Genomic DNA, 18,622 nt, shown 5'->3' on the forward strand with positions numbered 1-18,622 from the left:
AGAACTGGAGACTGTCCTAGGAAGAAAAGCAGTAAGAGGGTCTAAGCCTGCTCCATCACAGGTCACACTGAAAGCTGTTGCAGAAAAGAGAACGGTGTCAAAATCAGATGCCACCATGACCGAAACAAAATAAAATGACCACTTCAAATCATGTGCACAATGCCAGTGCCATCTTCTGAGGCCAAGAGATCATTCAGAAAATGTATGTTGATCAAAACACATCTGCGATCAACAATGGCAGACATGTGCCTGTCAAATATTGCAGTGTATGCTGAGAGGGCTAATAAATTAGATTTGGATAGTGTGATTGACAAATCATATTTCCTAATTGTTGCATTTTGCTAAAATGAACATAAACTTGCGGACTGCTGGACTAGCATGAAAAGTCAAGAATTTGTTAACTTGCTGTACTGGTCTGCTGAAATAACAAACCATGCACTATGCTTACTGTTTCCATTCTTGTATTTATTATTTTTTTCTATGTTTGCTTCATTGCCGTGGACCTGCAAAATTTTTGAAGACCTGCCGAGGACCTGTTGGTTTGAACAATGTGGCATGCATTAACAAAAGTTTTTTTTTTAGAAGTCCAACAATTTACACTGATTGGTAGATTTCAAATAGGTGTGTTCGTTACCACCCATGGGCACACTGAATTCTGAGACAAAAGGAAAAGGCGCGGGAAGGGACAAAGGGATCAGAAACAATGATGCCTTGATGAACCTAAAGTGAGAGATCACAACATGAAGATGTGCCTTTGTACCCCTGAGCTAATTCACCATGTTTGAATTATGCCAAGGCACAGGGCGGTCAGACATATAGTGCTAGTAGTCTGACTCAACAGTTCTGCCCTACTCTGTGGTGTAACGAGTGCAAACACCCAGCGTGTGAAGACTCGTTATCATTTACATATATAAAGTAAAGTGACTGCCATATCTTATCTCCGGTTTCATAGCTAAGACAAAAAGATATGCACAGCTATTCTTACTCAGGGAAAAGGGGTACACAGCACTGTAAACAGCATTTGAAAGGCAAAACAAAGAGATATTCTTTATTAACCAAGATAATAATGATTAAAACAATCTCTTGACCTAATTTTTAGCCCATCAAACTGGACACTAAAAGCGACTGTTTGTCTATCAGAAATAGAAACTCTAAATGACATACCTGTAACTTCAGCACCTCTAACTCCTCTTCGGCTCCGAACAGATATCTGCCGACTTGATGAGACTGATAGTTTAGGGGAGTTTTTTGCTGAATAATTCCGATTTGTCTCCGCCCCGATAACCTTCTCGTATACAATTGCAGAGGCAGAATGGGTGGGACTGCGTGCTGAAAATAGTTTTTCATACGTCTAGACGTCTACTAATGTCCGTGAAGATTTTGTCCAAAAACTGGATATTCCATTTACTTTATTCTTGTCGACTTTAAAATCATTTAAAAGTAGCAGCACACTGGCTTGTCTTAGTGTCCGGACCACATTCATTCTCAAATATAAATTGTAAATGAAGATCGCAAAACAAGATAAAGATTTGAGGCACAGTACAATGAAAAAATGGCATGCCAGATTAAAATAAATATAATAAAAAAAAATATTATACGTATTTCAGTTTCATTTTATAGTTCATGCTCAAACTTATTAATAAGAAATAAACAGGTTTGCTTACACCAAAGCTAGTTTTATTTGATAAAAACAATGCAAACCAAGAAAAATACAAAAGATTATTATTTAAAAGCAGAAATGTACAGTTGTACAAGAACACTGCTTATTTGGCTGTGCCAGAATGCCATGACCAGTGTAGAGCAACACAAAATGTACCTTAGATAGAGTGTTATATTATAAAATACATTTATTTATATTTGGGTAACTGTATATATGATAGAATAAATGTTAAATATTGGTAAAAAATAAAGTGCAAAAAGTTCTGCTTGGCACCTTCTTTGACAAAAAAAAATATTTTATTTTTTCTTTTCAAATAATCAAATTCGGCAACTTCATTGTATTGTATTCGGGTGTATTATTTATTTGTCTGCATTAGTAGTATTTATCTGGTTGAGCAATGCATGATAATACTAATGAACAGCAATGCTGAAAGTAGTTGACCCGTAACGAAAGTCAGAACCTTTTTTTTTTTTCTTTTAAGTACGCATCGTACTAAGCGAATAAATCAAGACAACGTAATAGCACATTTACTGACTTGTGACGGTAGTTAGTGAGCACAGTTTGATAAAACATTAAAAGAGAATACAAGGAGAAACGTAAAACAGACTAACGTTAGTCTGTTTGATTAAGTGTTTTTAAATAAATATCTGCATATTTCTCGTGTGTGTGTTTTTTTTAATTATTTTTAACTTTTATTTCACTAACCTTTTGCTCTTAACCAGCGACATAACTCAAACCCACAACCTGTAGCTTCTTTGAAAGTCACGTGACTTTACCGCCAAGTTGCTGTTTCTCTGTTAGTCTATGTCACTGCCTCATTCTCATCTGCCTGACAGGCCGGTTAACTGCCTGCTCCTCCGTTCTTATCTCCGCCCCTCTCTCGCTCCCAAAGTTAAATGACGGCCAGAGTACAAGGACGGTGTGCTTTCACTATAGCTATAGGTGGCGGTTGTGCGGGGACAGCAGTTTGTGTGGTGTAATAGCAGTTAGGCTTGTCGTTTGCATTCATTTTTGTAAATTATTGTTTTGATTTCGAACATGGACCGATTTGTTAAGAAGCGTAAATTAGAAGACGCCGCAGCACACGACGATACTCAGGTTCCGGAGCAGTTGATTGAAGCTGCAGCTGCTACCGTTAGCACTGCAACCACTCAGCTGCAGTTGTCGAAAAATGCCGCCGGCAATCCGCAACTCAATGTTCGCCAGTACAGTGACAGCTACTTAGCTCTGGGATTCACTTGGACGGGAGACCCTGACTGCCCTTCACCACTGTGCATTGTTATGTGGCGAAAAACTTGCCAATAGTGCCATGGTGACAGCTAAACTTAAGCGGCATTAGACATTAGACATCCAGAGGTATCAGACAAAAACGCACGGTACTTTCAGAGGACATTGGCCTTGAATAAGAAGCAAACGGCTGCGTTTGAGAAAAAGTTCAAGATAATAGAAAGCTCAAGAAGCAAGTTATGCTGTGGCGGAGATTGTTGCTAAGAAAATGAAATCGCATAACGTCGCTGAAACGGTAATTTTACCTGCATGCCAAGAAATGGTGAGGATTATGTTTGGGGAGGATGCCGTATCAGAAATTAATAAGATTCCGCTTTCAGACAATACGATAAGTAGGCGTATTGCTGACATGTCCAGCGATATTGAGCATAATGTTCTTTAAAAAATGAAAAGTCGTGGGTTCTTTGCAATTCAGGTCGACGAGAGCACAGACATCAGCGGTAAAGCACAGCTGCTTGCGTTTGTTCGCTTTATTGACAATGAAGCTGTCATGGAAGACTTTTTTTTTTTTTTGCTGAAAAGAGTTGCCAGAAACAACAAAAGGACAAGATGTTTCTGACGTTTTAAATTCACATTTGCAGTCTTGCGAGTTGACTTGGGAAAACTGTGTTGGCATTTATACAGACGGTGCGCCTGCAATGACAGGAAATGCCAAAGGCTTTGTCTCGCTGGCACAACAACAGAATCCCAATATTATCGTCACTCATTGTTTTCTTCATAGAGAAGCACTGGTTGCTAAAACAATTGGACCTGAACTGAAATCTGTACTGGACATGGTGGTGAAAATAGTTAATTACATGAAGATGAGACCACTAAAATGTCGTCACTTTGCAAAAGTTTGCGAAAGTGTGGAAGCAGACCACGTCACTCTCATCCAGCATACAGACATACGATGGTTGTCTCGGGGAAATGTTTTGCATCGTTTCTACGAACTAAGAGAAGAGATGCTAGTCTTCTGTTCGCAAGGAAACCTGAAGGACTTTGCTGAAGTTCTGGGCGATGAATCTTGATGTTCTAAGCTATTTGGCTGACATATTTCACGAATTGAACTTCTTGAACAGTGGCATGCAAGGCAGGAACGAAAACATCTTGACGTCAACGGACAAAATAAGTGCTTTTCAGAAAAAATTGACAATTTGGAAGAAACGCGCAAGTGCAGGGAACGTGGAAATGTTTCCTAGTGTTGTTGACAGAAACTATCAGGACATTTTGCCATTGATTTTGAATCACTTGGACACACTGTTGGCAGGTCTCAGCAAATATTTTCCGTCAATATCCATGGACCAGTACGACTGGCTTCACCTTGTCAGAAGAGAAACAGCTTGCTAGTGTTGCAAGTGACAGAACACTGAGGCTAAAGCACTCCGAGTTAAACCTGGATGCATTCTGGATGCTGGTTGAAAAGGAGTACCCATCAATTGCTCAGAAAGCTCTGTGACTGTTGGTGCAATTTTCAACTTCTTACTTGTGCGAGTTTGGATTTTCAGCCTTAACCACAATTAAACACAAGAAGCGAGAACGACTGTTGTCAGTCGAAGAAGAACTTCGTGTGTGCCTGTTTAAAACAAGGCCCAGAATTCAACTTATCAGCAAAAATCATCAAGTACAAATTGCTCATTGAACTTTTGACTACTGCGATGTAATGGTAACTATAATAAAAGCATCATCTTAAATTTCTACTATAGATAATTGCGGATTTTAACTTTTATATAACTTTTTTTAAAAATTGTTGTTAGTAACGCTTGGTGAACTGTGAATAGACCAAACATGAATTTTGAACGTTGTATGGAAAAGCTTCGTTTCCGCTCATCTGGTTTATTACATGATATAGGACATACTGGTGGATAATTGCACAGGGTTCAGTGAGCAAGGTAACCATTTGCGCAGGGTTCCACTCCAGCGAAAAGGCTGAAAAACACTGCACTAGATCATAGTGCCTCCTCAATCACTGGATGCATTTACAAGGAGAATTCAAACTCTTAATTCAGCCTTTTGTATTGCTATCGTTTTTCCGTTTTATGTATGCTGTCCTTGAGTTTTAAAAACTCAGATTATTATTAAAATATTCGTACTACATTGATCAATTATTCATAGCACAATCATGCAGTGGCTAACATCGCATGCTCGTTTATCCTGAGTCCTGGAGCAGAAGCTCAGGTCTGGTTGTTTTTTGTGTGGCATCTACACGTTCTCCCTTATTCCTTCAGGGTCAAACCCCAAACACACACACACACTTTTCCAGACACAGTAAGGTTGATTGTCAGTTCCAAAATGGCTTGTGTGGGAGGTTGTGAATGTGCCACCTTTAATGGACTGGCATCCCGTCCAGGACTGTGCTCAGTGCTGCTAACCAGTGACGTGTACAGACCTTTTTGGTAGGGATGGGAGGTCGAAGCCCTGTGAAGGTTTTGGCTCTTTGGCTGATTGTATTCGAAAATGACACAGAGCTACGAATATAGTGACATCTTGTGGTTTGCAGAAATCATAGCAGCTATGATCCTAAAAGAGCGGAAGCAAAAACACGGGCCCTTGTATTTCAATCGGTCCAGTCACTAAATTAAACTGTATTTTTCTCTCATATTTTCGTGACACAGAGACACAAGTGGCGTGATTTCAGTAATATTCGATCACACTGGGTGTCTTCGTGTGGAAGTTCAAGAGGCAGAAGTATCCCATAACGATTATTCATTGCTACACTAACAGTCATTGATAAATAAGAATAGTTAAATATCTTAATGTAAGAGAAATAACAATACAGCATAATGTAGTTCTAGACACCAGTACCAAACTATTGTAAGTTTCCTCCAATTACTGAGATTAAAATGATGCATTTAAAGGCTGGCTGAACTTCTTCTTCTTCATTTGGCTGCTCCCATTAGGGGTTGCCACATCAGATCATCTTCTTCCATATCTTTCTGTCCTCGTCATCTTGTTCTGTCACACCCGTCACCTGCATGTCCCCTCTCATCACATCCATAAACCTTCTCTTAGACCTTCCTCTTCCCTGGCAGCTCTATCCTTAACATCCTTCTCCCAATATACCCAGCATCTCTCCTCTGCACATGTTCAACCAGCACAATCTCGCCTCCCTGACTTTGTCTCCCAACTGTCCCACCTGAGCTGACCCTCTAATGTCCTCATTTCTAATCCTGTCCATCCTCGTCACACCCAATGCAAATCTTAGCATCTTTAACTCTGCCACCTCCAGCTCTGTCTCCTGTGCCACCGTCTCCAGCCCATATAACATAGCTGGTCTCACTACCGTCTTGCTGACCAATGAACATCAATAGTTTTGTTGTATTATCCAAAGCAGGGATATAGAGTTTAGGCAACACTTCAGAGGAGTTGTCTTCCTAAACTTTTTACTTTAAGCTTTCATTTTCCTGTAGAAAAGTGATTAATGGATACATCCCAGCTATTAGATTCCTGCACAATTTGTGGTGGTTTTGATATCTATTTGTTAGTTTGTTTTTTGTTCAGATGGCAAATTTAAAATTGTAGTAGCTTTAATCTCTATAATGTGTTTTCTATGTGTGTAAATTATTTTGCATGTTGCTGACATGCAACAATGACTGCTTTCCATGGGTACCACAATTTTGTCGGAATTACATTGTGGTTAGTATAGAGTTGCTATCCTGAAATGACCAGGAGTCCATGGGCCATGATGTCACTGAAGCAACGGTTTAATAGATCAGCATTGTAAACTTTCTAGTTATTTGAGATTGTGAATACAAACCAAAGAAGAAAAAGAAAAGAAAATTAACTTTGTGTTTAGCACTCTAAAGTAACAATTCCCTTGCTTTTAATCTTTGATTATGGATTCTACTCAGTGCTTTGGTTTTGGTCCTTCATTTCTAAGAGCTTTTGGTTAAAAACACTTGAGTCATGTCTCCCACTGTTTCCTCCCATCTCATGCAACTCTGCTGAATCTTTGTGGCAGCCCATTTACTTATCAGGAGTCTATCCAGAAACTCAGAGAAACACGTCTTCTACATGTACACCAAGAGACTCGCTGTTGCTGGAGTAAATGTAGGTGTTCCTCCTACTTGCAGCCAGCAGCCACACCACCTGCACTTTAGAACATGTAGTCCACTGGAAGTTAAGCATGTTTGGGCCTGGCCTGTAGTTGTATAAGACACCAGCTAGGAAAAGCTTGGGTTAATTCTGGAAGAGGTGTTGGTGAGGCCAGCAGCGGGCACTTACCCATCTGGCCTGTGTGTGGATCCCAATACAGTGAAGGGGACTTTGTACTGTAAACACTGATGTGCAAAACTGAGGTTCTCACTCTCTGTGGTCATAGAAGATCCCTGGGATCTTTCAAAAAGAGTAGGGTGCACACTGATGTCCTGGCTAGATTGTTCACCATGACCTTGTTCATTCTGGACCCCTAATAATTCCCTGGCTCTCTTGCTCCTTCACCACAAAACAGCTAATGTGTGGTGAGCATACTGGTGAAAAATGGCTGCTGTCATATCATCATCAGTGTGTATGCAGCAAATTGATGTTGGTTGAAGTTGTACCCCACCATCTATGTAAAACACTTTTTAATTAATTAATCAGTTAAATCAAGTAATTAATTAACATGACTTCCTTTTTTAGTCGGTTTACAAGTTACCCAATGAGACTCATTAATCTTTCCTACTACACCAGAGAGATCAGAATGGCTCTTTAGCTTCATTTGGTGTTGAGAATGGTTTGACTCCTCTAACTCCGTTGTTGACGTGTCTGGGCAGTAAGCACCTCTTACCTTGTGTTATGTCTGATCGTGAAGCACCGGCCTCTCTGGACTGGACTTATGACCCACAATACTTAAGCGGATGCACTCTTTCTCTCTTAAAGGCACCAGGGAAATTTAAACCAACATTTGAGGTTAAAGAGTACCATACTTTATTTGCACCTGATGAATTGCTTAAATGGTTTACTGAATTTTCAAGATGCTAAATGCTTAACACTTGCTAAGCAGAAAAGTGCATAATTTAGACAATCCTCTCATTATGACTTTCCAGTTGCTTCCAAAACTGATACTCAAAAAAATAAGACTACAGAGGAATGCCAAAATGAGGTATCGGCAAGGAAGGCTTAGGGGTAATGGTTGGAAAAAAGTATTGTGTGCAGTCAGATTATCATTCAAATCATACAATATCATTTATTTCTATAGCATATATTCATACAAAAAATGTATAAGATGACAAAGAGAAAGTTACAAGAAAGGAAAAACAAATAAGGTTAGGCAATAATATTAAAGAATAAATAACAAAGACAGTACAGGAAGGTCATCAGCTTAGTTGAAAATCTCTCTACAATCCATTAGAGAAACACTACTGAAAAAAAGAGGAGACACGAAACAAAAAAAATGAAAATACCAATTGATCAGACATTTTAGATGTCATGTTGCACAGGTGGCTCACTAATCCGCATTGCAGAAATACTCTTGTGCACTTCAGCATACATTTTGGTTAATGTAACTCTGAGTAATACTTTAAACCTATTAATTTCTGGATGAATGTTCAACTCTGTATGCATGTCACTTCTACAGCTTGTGCTTCAATAACAGTTTTCATTCTCTACCCACCTGTCCTGGTAAGGAGTGAGGCGGGAAATTTTTGAGATGGGCAGATGCTGGGCCTCTCCTAAGGAATTCCTAGGCTCTCCTAAGCCAGTTGAAGAAAATACTTCTTCCAGCATACCCTGTGGCGCTCCTCAAGTCTTCTACTGTGCGGACATGCAGCCATGGGCATCATGTCTTCATCTGTAAACCACTTCAACAGACTCCTATCAATCCAGAGAAGTAGCATGTCTACAGTGAGCTTCTCTCAGTTTCAGATAGTGTGAACCAAGGAGGTATATGTATGTCATTTTTCCTTTTATGATATTTTTTTTAGAAATGGATGCCATTTAACTTTAGTTGAAATAACAATTGTAAACATTAAAACCAAAAAGTAAAAAGCGAGTTCCCTAGGAATATTGGGTATCCATATTTTCTCGCTCATCCAGACAGGACGAGTTTAGATTTATCAACAAACCTAACCTATAGGTTCTTAGAAATGAGTGTGGATGACATGAGAATTTAAAAACTCAGTATGGTAATACAGTACAGATGTTTCAACAGCAGCAAAAAACCAAATAATGGCTAAAACAATTAAACAGTGTATAAAGATCAGCTGCCTTGTGCCTTGTGTTGGCTGGGATTGGCTCCAGCAGACCCCCGTGACCCTGTAGTTAGGACATAGCGGGGTGTATAATGGCTGGATGGATGGATAAACATCAGCTCTCAGTTTCACTATGTTTTTTCTCATTTTTCTTGGATGCCACGTCGGCACAGACACACAAGCTTCCATTTTCTCCAATAGTAATCCTGTAGAGAAGCAAATGGAAGAACATTAGGATGCGTTGACAATACAATGAGCAGCAGGCACTGACATGGGGGGCAGATGATACAGTTAGGCGGCAGAAAAATGGCAGATCTAGAAAATAAAACACCAAAACTATTTTGCTGCTATAAATCAATTAAACATAAATGTGATAGAGACAAATAGTAAAGCAGTTTGTAAAGTGCATCTTTACTTAGCTTTACTTTCCAATAAAAATAGAGGTAGTGCGTTACTAGAGCATTTGATGGTATCCAAATAAAATAATTCTACCAGTAAATGAAGCCACTTCTTTCATTAACATGTAAAATAATTTTAGATTACAGGACCCAATCATGCCCACACTCAGACTTGGCCAATGTAGAGGCTCCAGTTGCTCAGGCCTGCACTATTTTTAGGATTTGTGAGAAAAAAACGAAACAAACATGGGGGCAACGAACTCAACATAATAATCTTAGTTAGTAAGAGGCAGTTGTGTTGAGCTCCTGTGACTCCCAGTGGTGTAGTCTGACATGCCCAGTGAGCCTTTCCAACTAGTTCATGACTCGCTCCTCAAGCAGGTTTGGTGTTGCTCGTTAGTCATAGGGATGTTCTGTGTGTGTGTTTGTATGAGAAATGATATATAATGAGCGCTCATCCAGAAGAACAATGCGTGTAACGCAGCAACAAGGAATAAGGAACACATGCATATTGGACCTCAGGAACAGATAAAAAGCTCACCTGTCTTGTGTCTGGTGCTTATCATTCACTGACAGAATGAAATAACAAGAAAAAGAAGATCACAATTACAGATAAACTCGTTGTGTCGTTAAACCCTTCATACAACACAAAGTTTGTCAGGCAGCATGCTGTTGGCTGCCTCAGAAGGGTGTGCTGGAAAGTCAGCGCACAATCAGTAAATGATTTTCAGTCATGTGTATTAACATGGTCCCCAATCAGTAACATTGGTGGGCAAATTTGACATAATCTCCAACTAGAAGTTATGTAATATGAAATTGCCTTTTGTCATTCGGGTAGATCATTTAAAAAAAGACTCATAATATTTTGGAGTCCTATGAGTAGTAAACAACCAGTTTAGTTATCAGAGTGTAACACTCAAAGGACGTAGGCCACTGTAGGACAAAGTGGGCATTGTCCATTCTGCTAAGCTTTCATTGCACACCAGGCCTGTTGAGAAAGAAGATTTAACAAGTATGCAGACATCCAGCTGCACCTTCACCAACTTGACTTTTCAAACTAAGTGACTGAACTCCAGCTTGGACCAGGATCTGCCTGGACTTCAAAGGTGTACATCAGAGGCAACCTGACATTTCTCCTGAGGCACCTCTGCAGACCTCTTGAGCCAGAAGGTGTGAAATGGACTCAAATGAGGACAAAGACTTCTAATTCATGGAATGAAAACCAAAGTATGGACAGTAGAGCCCACCTATTAATTGAAAGGAGACAAATACTTTTGAGTAATCGTGACCAATAACTCTTAAACTGGACGGCATGTGACCAGAGTCCAAAGCCATACAAGCCCTACACACTCTACTCCTGCTGGTGCAACTTAAGTGCGGAGTTTTAACTGTGAAGCCGATTACAGAAGCTGAGCATTCCTAGATGGCACTTGGGGGAGTTATAAAATATTGTGTGAGGTACCATTCTACTTACTACAATGACCATGCTTCTGGGATCCAGAAATTCAAGAACCATTTTGGGCTACTATGTTACATGCTAGGAAAAATGCCCCAACCATTCCTCACTGTGGCAGCAATTCCTGGGATGACCATAAACGTTGTTACTGATCTTGCCACTAAAACTCTTTCCTGCCAAGCACTGTTTTTGTAAAAAGTTATAAACTTAAAGTTTGACAAAAGATGGACTGGTGGGAGGACAAGTGGCCTGAGAGGGAGGCGAGGAGAAGACCAGGGAAAGAAAGTTGGCAAAGCAGCTCTCCATATGACGCTCCTCTTTCAATCAGTTTGTAAATACACGAGGTAACCAGTGTTTCCCCAAATTGTTGCCAGTTATCATGTGTCCAAAACTACAAGCAGCAAATGAGAATTCTGTATCAAGGCACATCAGGAAGTCCACTGAAAGGACTTGACATCATCAACAGAGAGCAATGCATTGTGGGAAACGGGGGGCATAAATGTATCTGTAGCTTGGATAAGAAAACCTAAATCCAGCTTTGGATAAGTGTATTCCATTTAAGGATGACAAAGCAAGACTGACATCAACTATTAGTCAGATACTTAAAACACTGCAGAGCTGACAGTTAATTAAGCAGCAGACCCTACTGCTTATTCTTAAGAGACCACAATTCTGACATCAAGCATGGTCAGGACATCCAGTAGCTACAATGGTAAATGCTTCATTACACACACTTCAGGCATCTGTTGGACAGTGCAGGCTGTGTAAATACCTGCAGGTAGGCAACATACAGCGAGCACTACAGTTGTCCATGTTGTCTACATGTTCTCTTGGAATGGGTGGTAAATATCTTGTGAAATACTTCAGTGCAACTGAAAGGTCACCATACATTTTTCACAGTAAACCTCTGATGCTGGGATCATTCTAGAATATTCTGATTTTTTCTGTGCTGTGTTGGGACATTTCTACCCCTGAACATCCTCCTGTCAGTATTCACTCCCCTAACTCTCCACTTGTCCCAGTTTATAGGATGCTCTTTATAACGGTTTGAAATCAAGTGAAGGTAGTTTTTTTTTGTTAATCATTTGGAGTGAGCGCCATGCAGAAGAATTAAATGAAAACAAAGCAAAGAAATCTTACTTGGAAATTGGAGAAGGAATAGACACTGAATGCTGGTCTTGGCTCATGTCTGTGAAAAGCTCCTCCAAGCTCCAGCTCCTTCTGTGAAAAGCAAAGGGCACTCCTGGGATCTCCTTCCGTTTCTTGCGTAAGTTCAATGTCTGTTGAGGATGCCTATCAAAATTCAATATAAAAGTGAGCCGGAGACCTCATATATATTTATAAAATAAGTTCACATTGACCACATTTGAATTAATTGATTCATGTTATGAAAAAGATGTTAAAAATGTTTTGTTCTGCACAAGTGGCTTTTGTGGAAAAGAAACAATTATCTCGAGGCTTGTCATCTGAAATAAATACAAGATTTCTCATTATGGAAGAGTAACTAAAATCATTAGGAATGCTCTGGTTTGGGATAAATAAAATACTGTCTATTTCAGCGTTTCTCAGCCTTTAAGTATTTGTGACCCGAGTTTTCATAACAGTTTTAATCGCCCCCAACGTTTTTTGAAAGGAGCCCACTAATACCAATTTGTTCTTTTTTAATTAATGAGATATCATAGATGCAGATTTTATTATACCTACTTTTATCGACATTTATCTAACTCTCTATTTATTTTTCTAGTATCAGAATGTAGTTTAAGTTAATTTGTTTTGGTTTCAATAGATATATTTTTCATATTTTCGATTCTTGTTTTCTTTTTTTCACATCTTCGCGCCCCCCGTTTTGTTACTTCATGCCCCCCTAGGGGGTCCTGCCCCACAGTTTGAGAACCACTGCTCTATTTATTGGTCACTCGAAAAAAAAAAAAAAAAGATTCTTTTGAGGAACTTAATTCAATTAAGTGTAAAAAATTAACTGATTTGAGTTACTCAGAGTTATCCGAACTGACAACTGTGAATGTAAAACAGTTTTGTTAAATCAAATTACTGAATGTTAACAAAATTAGAATGTCAATTACAAACTCTTGCATTGCATGATACGTTCCAATTAATTACATTTACCCAAAAATGAAACCCAAAATCTTTGTTTTTCGAATTTTAATTTTTGAGTTTTAATCAAACTGGCAAGTTGTCTAATCTCTTACCACAACATTATTAAATGGCATTGCCAAGTAGCTAATCGCACCTCGGTAATTAACATATGAATATTGCCCGTTAGTCACTGCAAGGATGCAAGTCCACTCATGTGGTTCAAGCCATGCAGCAGATTTGTTAGACTATCAAAGACAAATGCGCTCAAAGCCACCGTCAACAATTGTTTGTCACTTAAATTACTGTTATGTCCAATCCTTTGCTTTCTCTAATGACAGACAAATAGGTGAAGACTGCTAAAATTCTGCAATATTGTCACATAAAGGCTGGTCGCTCAATGCAGATTAACTCAGTTTATGCTAATAAGGCATTTTTTGTCACCAAAACTAACTCAAAACTGCTTGAACATTCTCAGAAAAGTCCCCCAAAAGTTGTTCTACTGTATATGAAATCCTCTTTTTCCTTCACTGAAAAATATAAACAGAAGATCATCTGATTTGGCGATATTGGAAACATTGTATCCTAACATGTTTGCCAATGAAATTCATTTGGTTTAATAAATATCAATTAACTGAGTTCTTATGATATCCAAATAAATTATGCCAATTTCACTAGAAATAGACAATTAAAGCCTACACACACACTCATTTTCAGCTGAATCAACTTAAAGTATCCGTGTAATGACCATTTTTACTAAAAGTCACTTTTTAAATCATATTCATTTTGAGTAAAGTCAACCTGAGACAACTGAGTAATAGCAATACACCCTAAAATAATTTCTGTAAATGGTTGCTCTTAATTAAAGCAATGGAATCCATTCAAACCTTTTTGCATGCAAATTATACTTTTTGATGAGACACCCAAAACATTTCAGTCATTTGTACTAAAAACTGATACACAGAGCCTTGAACCTGATGCATTTTAAGTGAAGTCAATTTAGGTTAGCTGAGTAATAGCAGCATACCCCCAGAATCATTTTTTTGAGTGTACCCTGAACTGTGGGCATGTGTGCCAAGTAGGGATGTCGCCAGACTAATTTCTGGGCATCAAGTCAACACCAAAGTTCTAAAAATATAACTGCACTCAATTTTTTACAGCATCGATAGTACCAAGAAAATTAGTACTGCATTCAAGTGTGATTATGTGACTGCAAGTAGATGAATTATTTGGAAAGGCATACTAATATATGAGAAAACTGAGAGTAAAACTTCAAATGGAAGAGTCTCACAGTGGTGATGACAGAGCACCACATCAACACATGTTGAGAAGAAAACCAGCAGAAGTCATGTAGGTGTGGAAGAGCTGTGAGTCTGAGGCAGGGAAAGCAGGCAATTACAAGAATCATACTTGTTATCTAAATGAATAAATAATATAAATAAGTAAAATAAGCAAAGCACTGCATTTGGATACTTAGGAACGCCAGGACTCGTTTACTTAAACACTAGTGGGGTGACTGTTTGATGGCTATAGCTCTATTTTAAAGCCACTGTTGCTTCTAGTATTGTGTTGCATAAAAAGGCACAATACTGGTCACTACAATAAATTGAGGTACTTTAATAAAAAGTCAGTGGATGGGATTTCTGTTTTTGCTGTTGTACAAAATGGTATAGAGCAGGGGTGGGCAATGTCGGTCCTGGAGAGCCGCAGTGGCTGCAAGTTTTTGTTCCAACCCAGTTTCTTAATGAGAAGTCAATTATGGCTGATGAAGCTCTTAGTGCTCAAGTGACATTTTGATGTTTCATTTTAGTGGTCTCACTTGTTCAGGTTCCCCACCCTTAATTGCTTATTTCAATCATAAACTGCTGCATTCAGTGTTTTAATGGCTCCTTATTAGCAATAAGATGTAAAGGACAAAGCAGTCAGCAGTTCACCATCTCGCTTGTTTCCATTTACATCTCTGTGTGTTCATCATGCACTGTTTGATTTATTAAAACACTTAATAGAAAATGTGACAGGCTTCAAATCATTTTGAGGATATCCTTGGAAAGGAAAAAAAATCTATGATATAAGAACCTTACATTGCAGACTAACAAACCATAAATTAACTTAAGTCTTAAATTGGAAAGGACTGGTTTATAATTAAGCATTTAGGTTGGAATGAAAACCTGCAGCCACTGCCGCTCTCCAGGACGGATATTGCCCACCCCTGGTATAGAGTATTATAAAGATTTTGCTGAAACTGATATCAAATACAAAAATTCTGGTATTGTACTCTCACTAGTATAACTAAGAAGATAAATGGAGGTACTCTACTCACTCTGACATGTCTTCGGATGTTTGCATTTCCTTAATATCCATCTACTCAGTAGAACAGAGCTGATATTCCAAAAAATGGAAAAAATAATTAGGAGAAAAAAAGCTACAGTGCCACTCTTTAAATAGCAAAGCATTCAACATTTAAGACAAAAAAAAAGAATAAAATGATTGAATTCTAACATTTTAGGAGCTTTAATACAACTTAAACAATGTAAACATGAAATCCACTTTATGAATTAGAAAGAAATGCACTAAACAAGTTCAGACAAAATGGAAGCCAACAAGACCTGTTCTATAGCTAAATGGCTACAATTTGAAGGAAACAAAAAAAATAAATGGATGGCTATGTTTTACTCTACCAAGTATCTGAAGGTTGCAACATCAACGTAATTATATGTAATTTACACCTTAATATCTTTAAAATTAACAACTGGAAAGGCACTATATAATGGATTTATAAACAGATATAAAAGGAAATGTGCTATATAATCATCAGATAGAGAGATAAAAAAAGAAAGGCACTTGTGGACTACAAAGGGAACTCCTGTCACCCAAACCAGATACTGACAGACACAGGACACAAGTGCAAGCACACATTTTTATTGTGTTCATATGGGAATATTCTTCTTTTTCTTCTTGTTCTTGTTCTTCTTCTTCTTCATCATCTGCCTTCACTCCTCCAGGCAAGCTTTGTCCACCTCCTCCTGACTCTGGCTCCCTGAATGGAGTGAGGAGGCTTCTTTTAAGCATGGCCTGGGAGTGTTCCAGGCGGCTCATTAATCAGATCTGGAATCATTACCAGCTCTGATAAAAGATAGATAGATATGAAAGGCAATATATAATAGATACATAGATAGATAGATAGATAGATAGATAGATAGATAGATAGATAGATAGATAGATAGATAGATAGATAGATAGAACTTTATTTGCCCCCAGGAACGAATATGACTTTTTGCAGAAGCCCTTTAAATAAATAACTACATTGTTACAGGTACAAGTGTCATAGAAAGTGCATTTAGGACTGAAACCAAGAAGAAATTCTTTACTAAGAGAGTTGTGAGAATCTGAAATGAAACAATCAAGTCATGATTAGTAGAAACAGAAACCCTGACAAACTGTTCAAGAAGAATCTGGATGAGATATTGAGTCATCTTGGCTACTATTTAAACAAAGAAGCTTGAGGGACTGAATGGTCTCCTCTTATTTGTCAAATGTCATACGTTCTTAAGGCTCAATATATGGGGAGGTTTAATTTCAACAGGGCTGGTTGTGTTCAGTCAGCAGAACAAAATTATCACTGAACTTTGGTCGTCTGTTTGAGTGAAGAGCTAAGGAGGCCATCCAGGATGACGTGATTCCTTAAACATACGAAGTAGCAATTTAGACATGGTGTTAACTGAATTCAGTACTATCTCCAACACTTTCCCTTTTATGTGCACAACTCTGTTAAATGAGTAGTTTAATATTAACACATATAATTTAGATTTAGGTGATCAGGTGTGATGGTCTTAACAAACTAAAAACAGTTAGGTGCAGACAGATTATTGCAATGATGTTTTGCAGCAAACGCTAGTTCTGTCTGCACACGATTATTAATTCCACCCACGTGCCTTACATTGATATGCAAGTAGAAACAAATACAGAGTTTTGGGATTGTGGCCAAAAAATGTGCATGTGTTATAAAGTATGCATGTGCATTTGTGGACTATTTTGAAACTTGGATCATTTAAAATTTTTGTTCATTTAATTCATCAAAGAGATGGACATGAACGCAGATCATGAAATAATCTTGTTAGGTTCCATACTTGTGAAAACAAAGACTTTAAGAACAACTCAAGTGAGCTGAAGCCAAAAGTCGCAAAGGATTGTGGGCCTGCAAATAATTCAGTGCGCGAGCCGAAGAAGTCTAGACCTCTGAAAAGGTCATCACTCTTGTAGAACCATCCTTATAACACATTGTAAATACAGCGAACCACTGGTTGTCAGTTAGTATTAATTAACTGACAAAAGGACTTCTACTTCTTCTTTCAGCTACTCCCGTTAGGGGTCGCCACAGCGGATCATCTTCTTCCATATCTTCCTGTCCTCTGCATCTTGCTCTGTCACACCCATCACCTGCATGTCCTCTCTCACCACATCCATAAACCTTTGCTTAGGCCTTCCTCTTCTCCTCTTACCAGGGAGCTCTATCCTTAGCACCCTTCTCCCAATATACCCCTCATCTCTCCTCTGCACATCTCCAAACCAATGCCATCTCCCCTCTCTGACTTTGTCTCCCAACCGTCCCACCTGAGCTGACCCTCTAATGTCCTCATTTCTAATCCTGTCCATCCTCGTCACACCCAATGCAAATCTTAACATCTTTAACTCTGCCACCTCCAGCTGTGTCCTGTGCTACCGTCTCCAGCCTATATAACACAGCTGGTCTCACTACCGTCCTGTAGACCTTCCCTTTCACTCTTGCTGATATCTGTCTGTCACAAATCACTCCTGACACTCTTCTCCACCCACTCCACCCTGCCTGCACTCTCTTCCACACTCCCCATTACTCTCTGCTGTTGATCCCAAGTATTTAAACTCATCCACCTTCGCCAACTCTACTCCCTCATCCTCACCATTCCACTGACCTCCCTCTCATTCACACACATGTATTCTGTCTTGGTGGTCCTATTGACGTTCATTCCTCTCATATCACCACCTCTCCAGGGTCTCCTCAACCTGCTCCCTAGTATCGCTACAGATCACAATGTAATCAGCAAACATCACAGTACATGGGGACTCTTGTCTAATCTTGTCTGTCAGCCTGTCCATCACCATTGCCAATAAGAAAGGGCTCAGAGCCGATCCCTGATGTAATCCCACCTTCGTCACTCCCACCACAGACCTCACCACAGTCACACTTCCCTTGTACATATCCTGTGCCACTCTTACATACTTCTCTGCCACTCCCGACTTCCTCATACAATACCACAGCTCCTCTCAGTCACCCTGTCATGTGCTTTCTCCAGGTCCACAAAGACGCAATGTAACTCCTTCTGGCCTTCTCTAAACTTCTCCATCAACATCCTCAGAACAAACATCACATCTGTGGTGCTCTTTCTTGGAATGAAACCATCCTGCTGCTCACTAATCATCACCTCACTTCTTAACTGAACTTCCACTACTCTTTCCCATAACTTCATGCTGTGGCTCGTCGGTTTTATCCCCCTGTAGTTACTGCAGTCCTGCACATCCCCCTTATTCTTAAACATACGAAATA

At 39.1% G+C, this 18,622-nt stretch overlaps 1 long non-coding RNA gene across 1 annotated transcript in view; it reads right to left on the reverse strand.

Annotated features, from left to right (window-relative positions):
- LOC120536534 overlaps positions 1-1,269 on the reverse strand; it is a 29,146-nt gene extending 27,877 nt beyond the window's left edge. The window contains exon 1 of the long non-coding RNA XR_005635126.1: positions 1,165-1,269. This is a non-coding gene — a long non-coding RNA (uncharacterized LOC120536534). The remainder of the gene's footprint in view (positions 1-1,164) is intronic.
- Between the last annotated feature and the right edge of the window lie 17,353 nt (positions 1,270-18,622).

This window comes from Polypterus senegalus, chromosome 10, assembly GCF_016835505.1.
Source record: "Polypterus senegalus isolate Bchr_013 chromosome 10, ASM1683550v1, whole genome shotgun sequence".
Classification (NCBI taxonomy): domain Eukaryota; kingdom Metazoa; phylum Chordata; class Cladistia; order Polypteriformes; family Polypteridae; genus Polypterus; species Polypterus senegalus.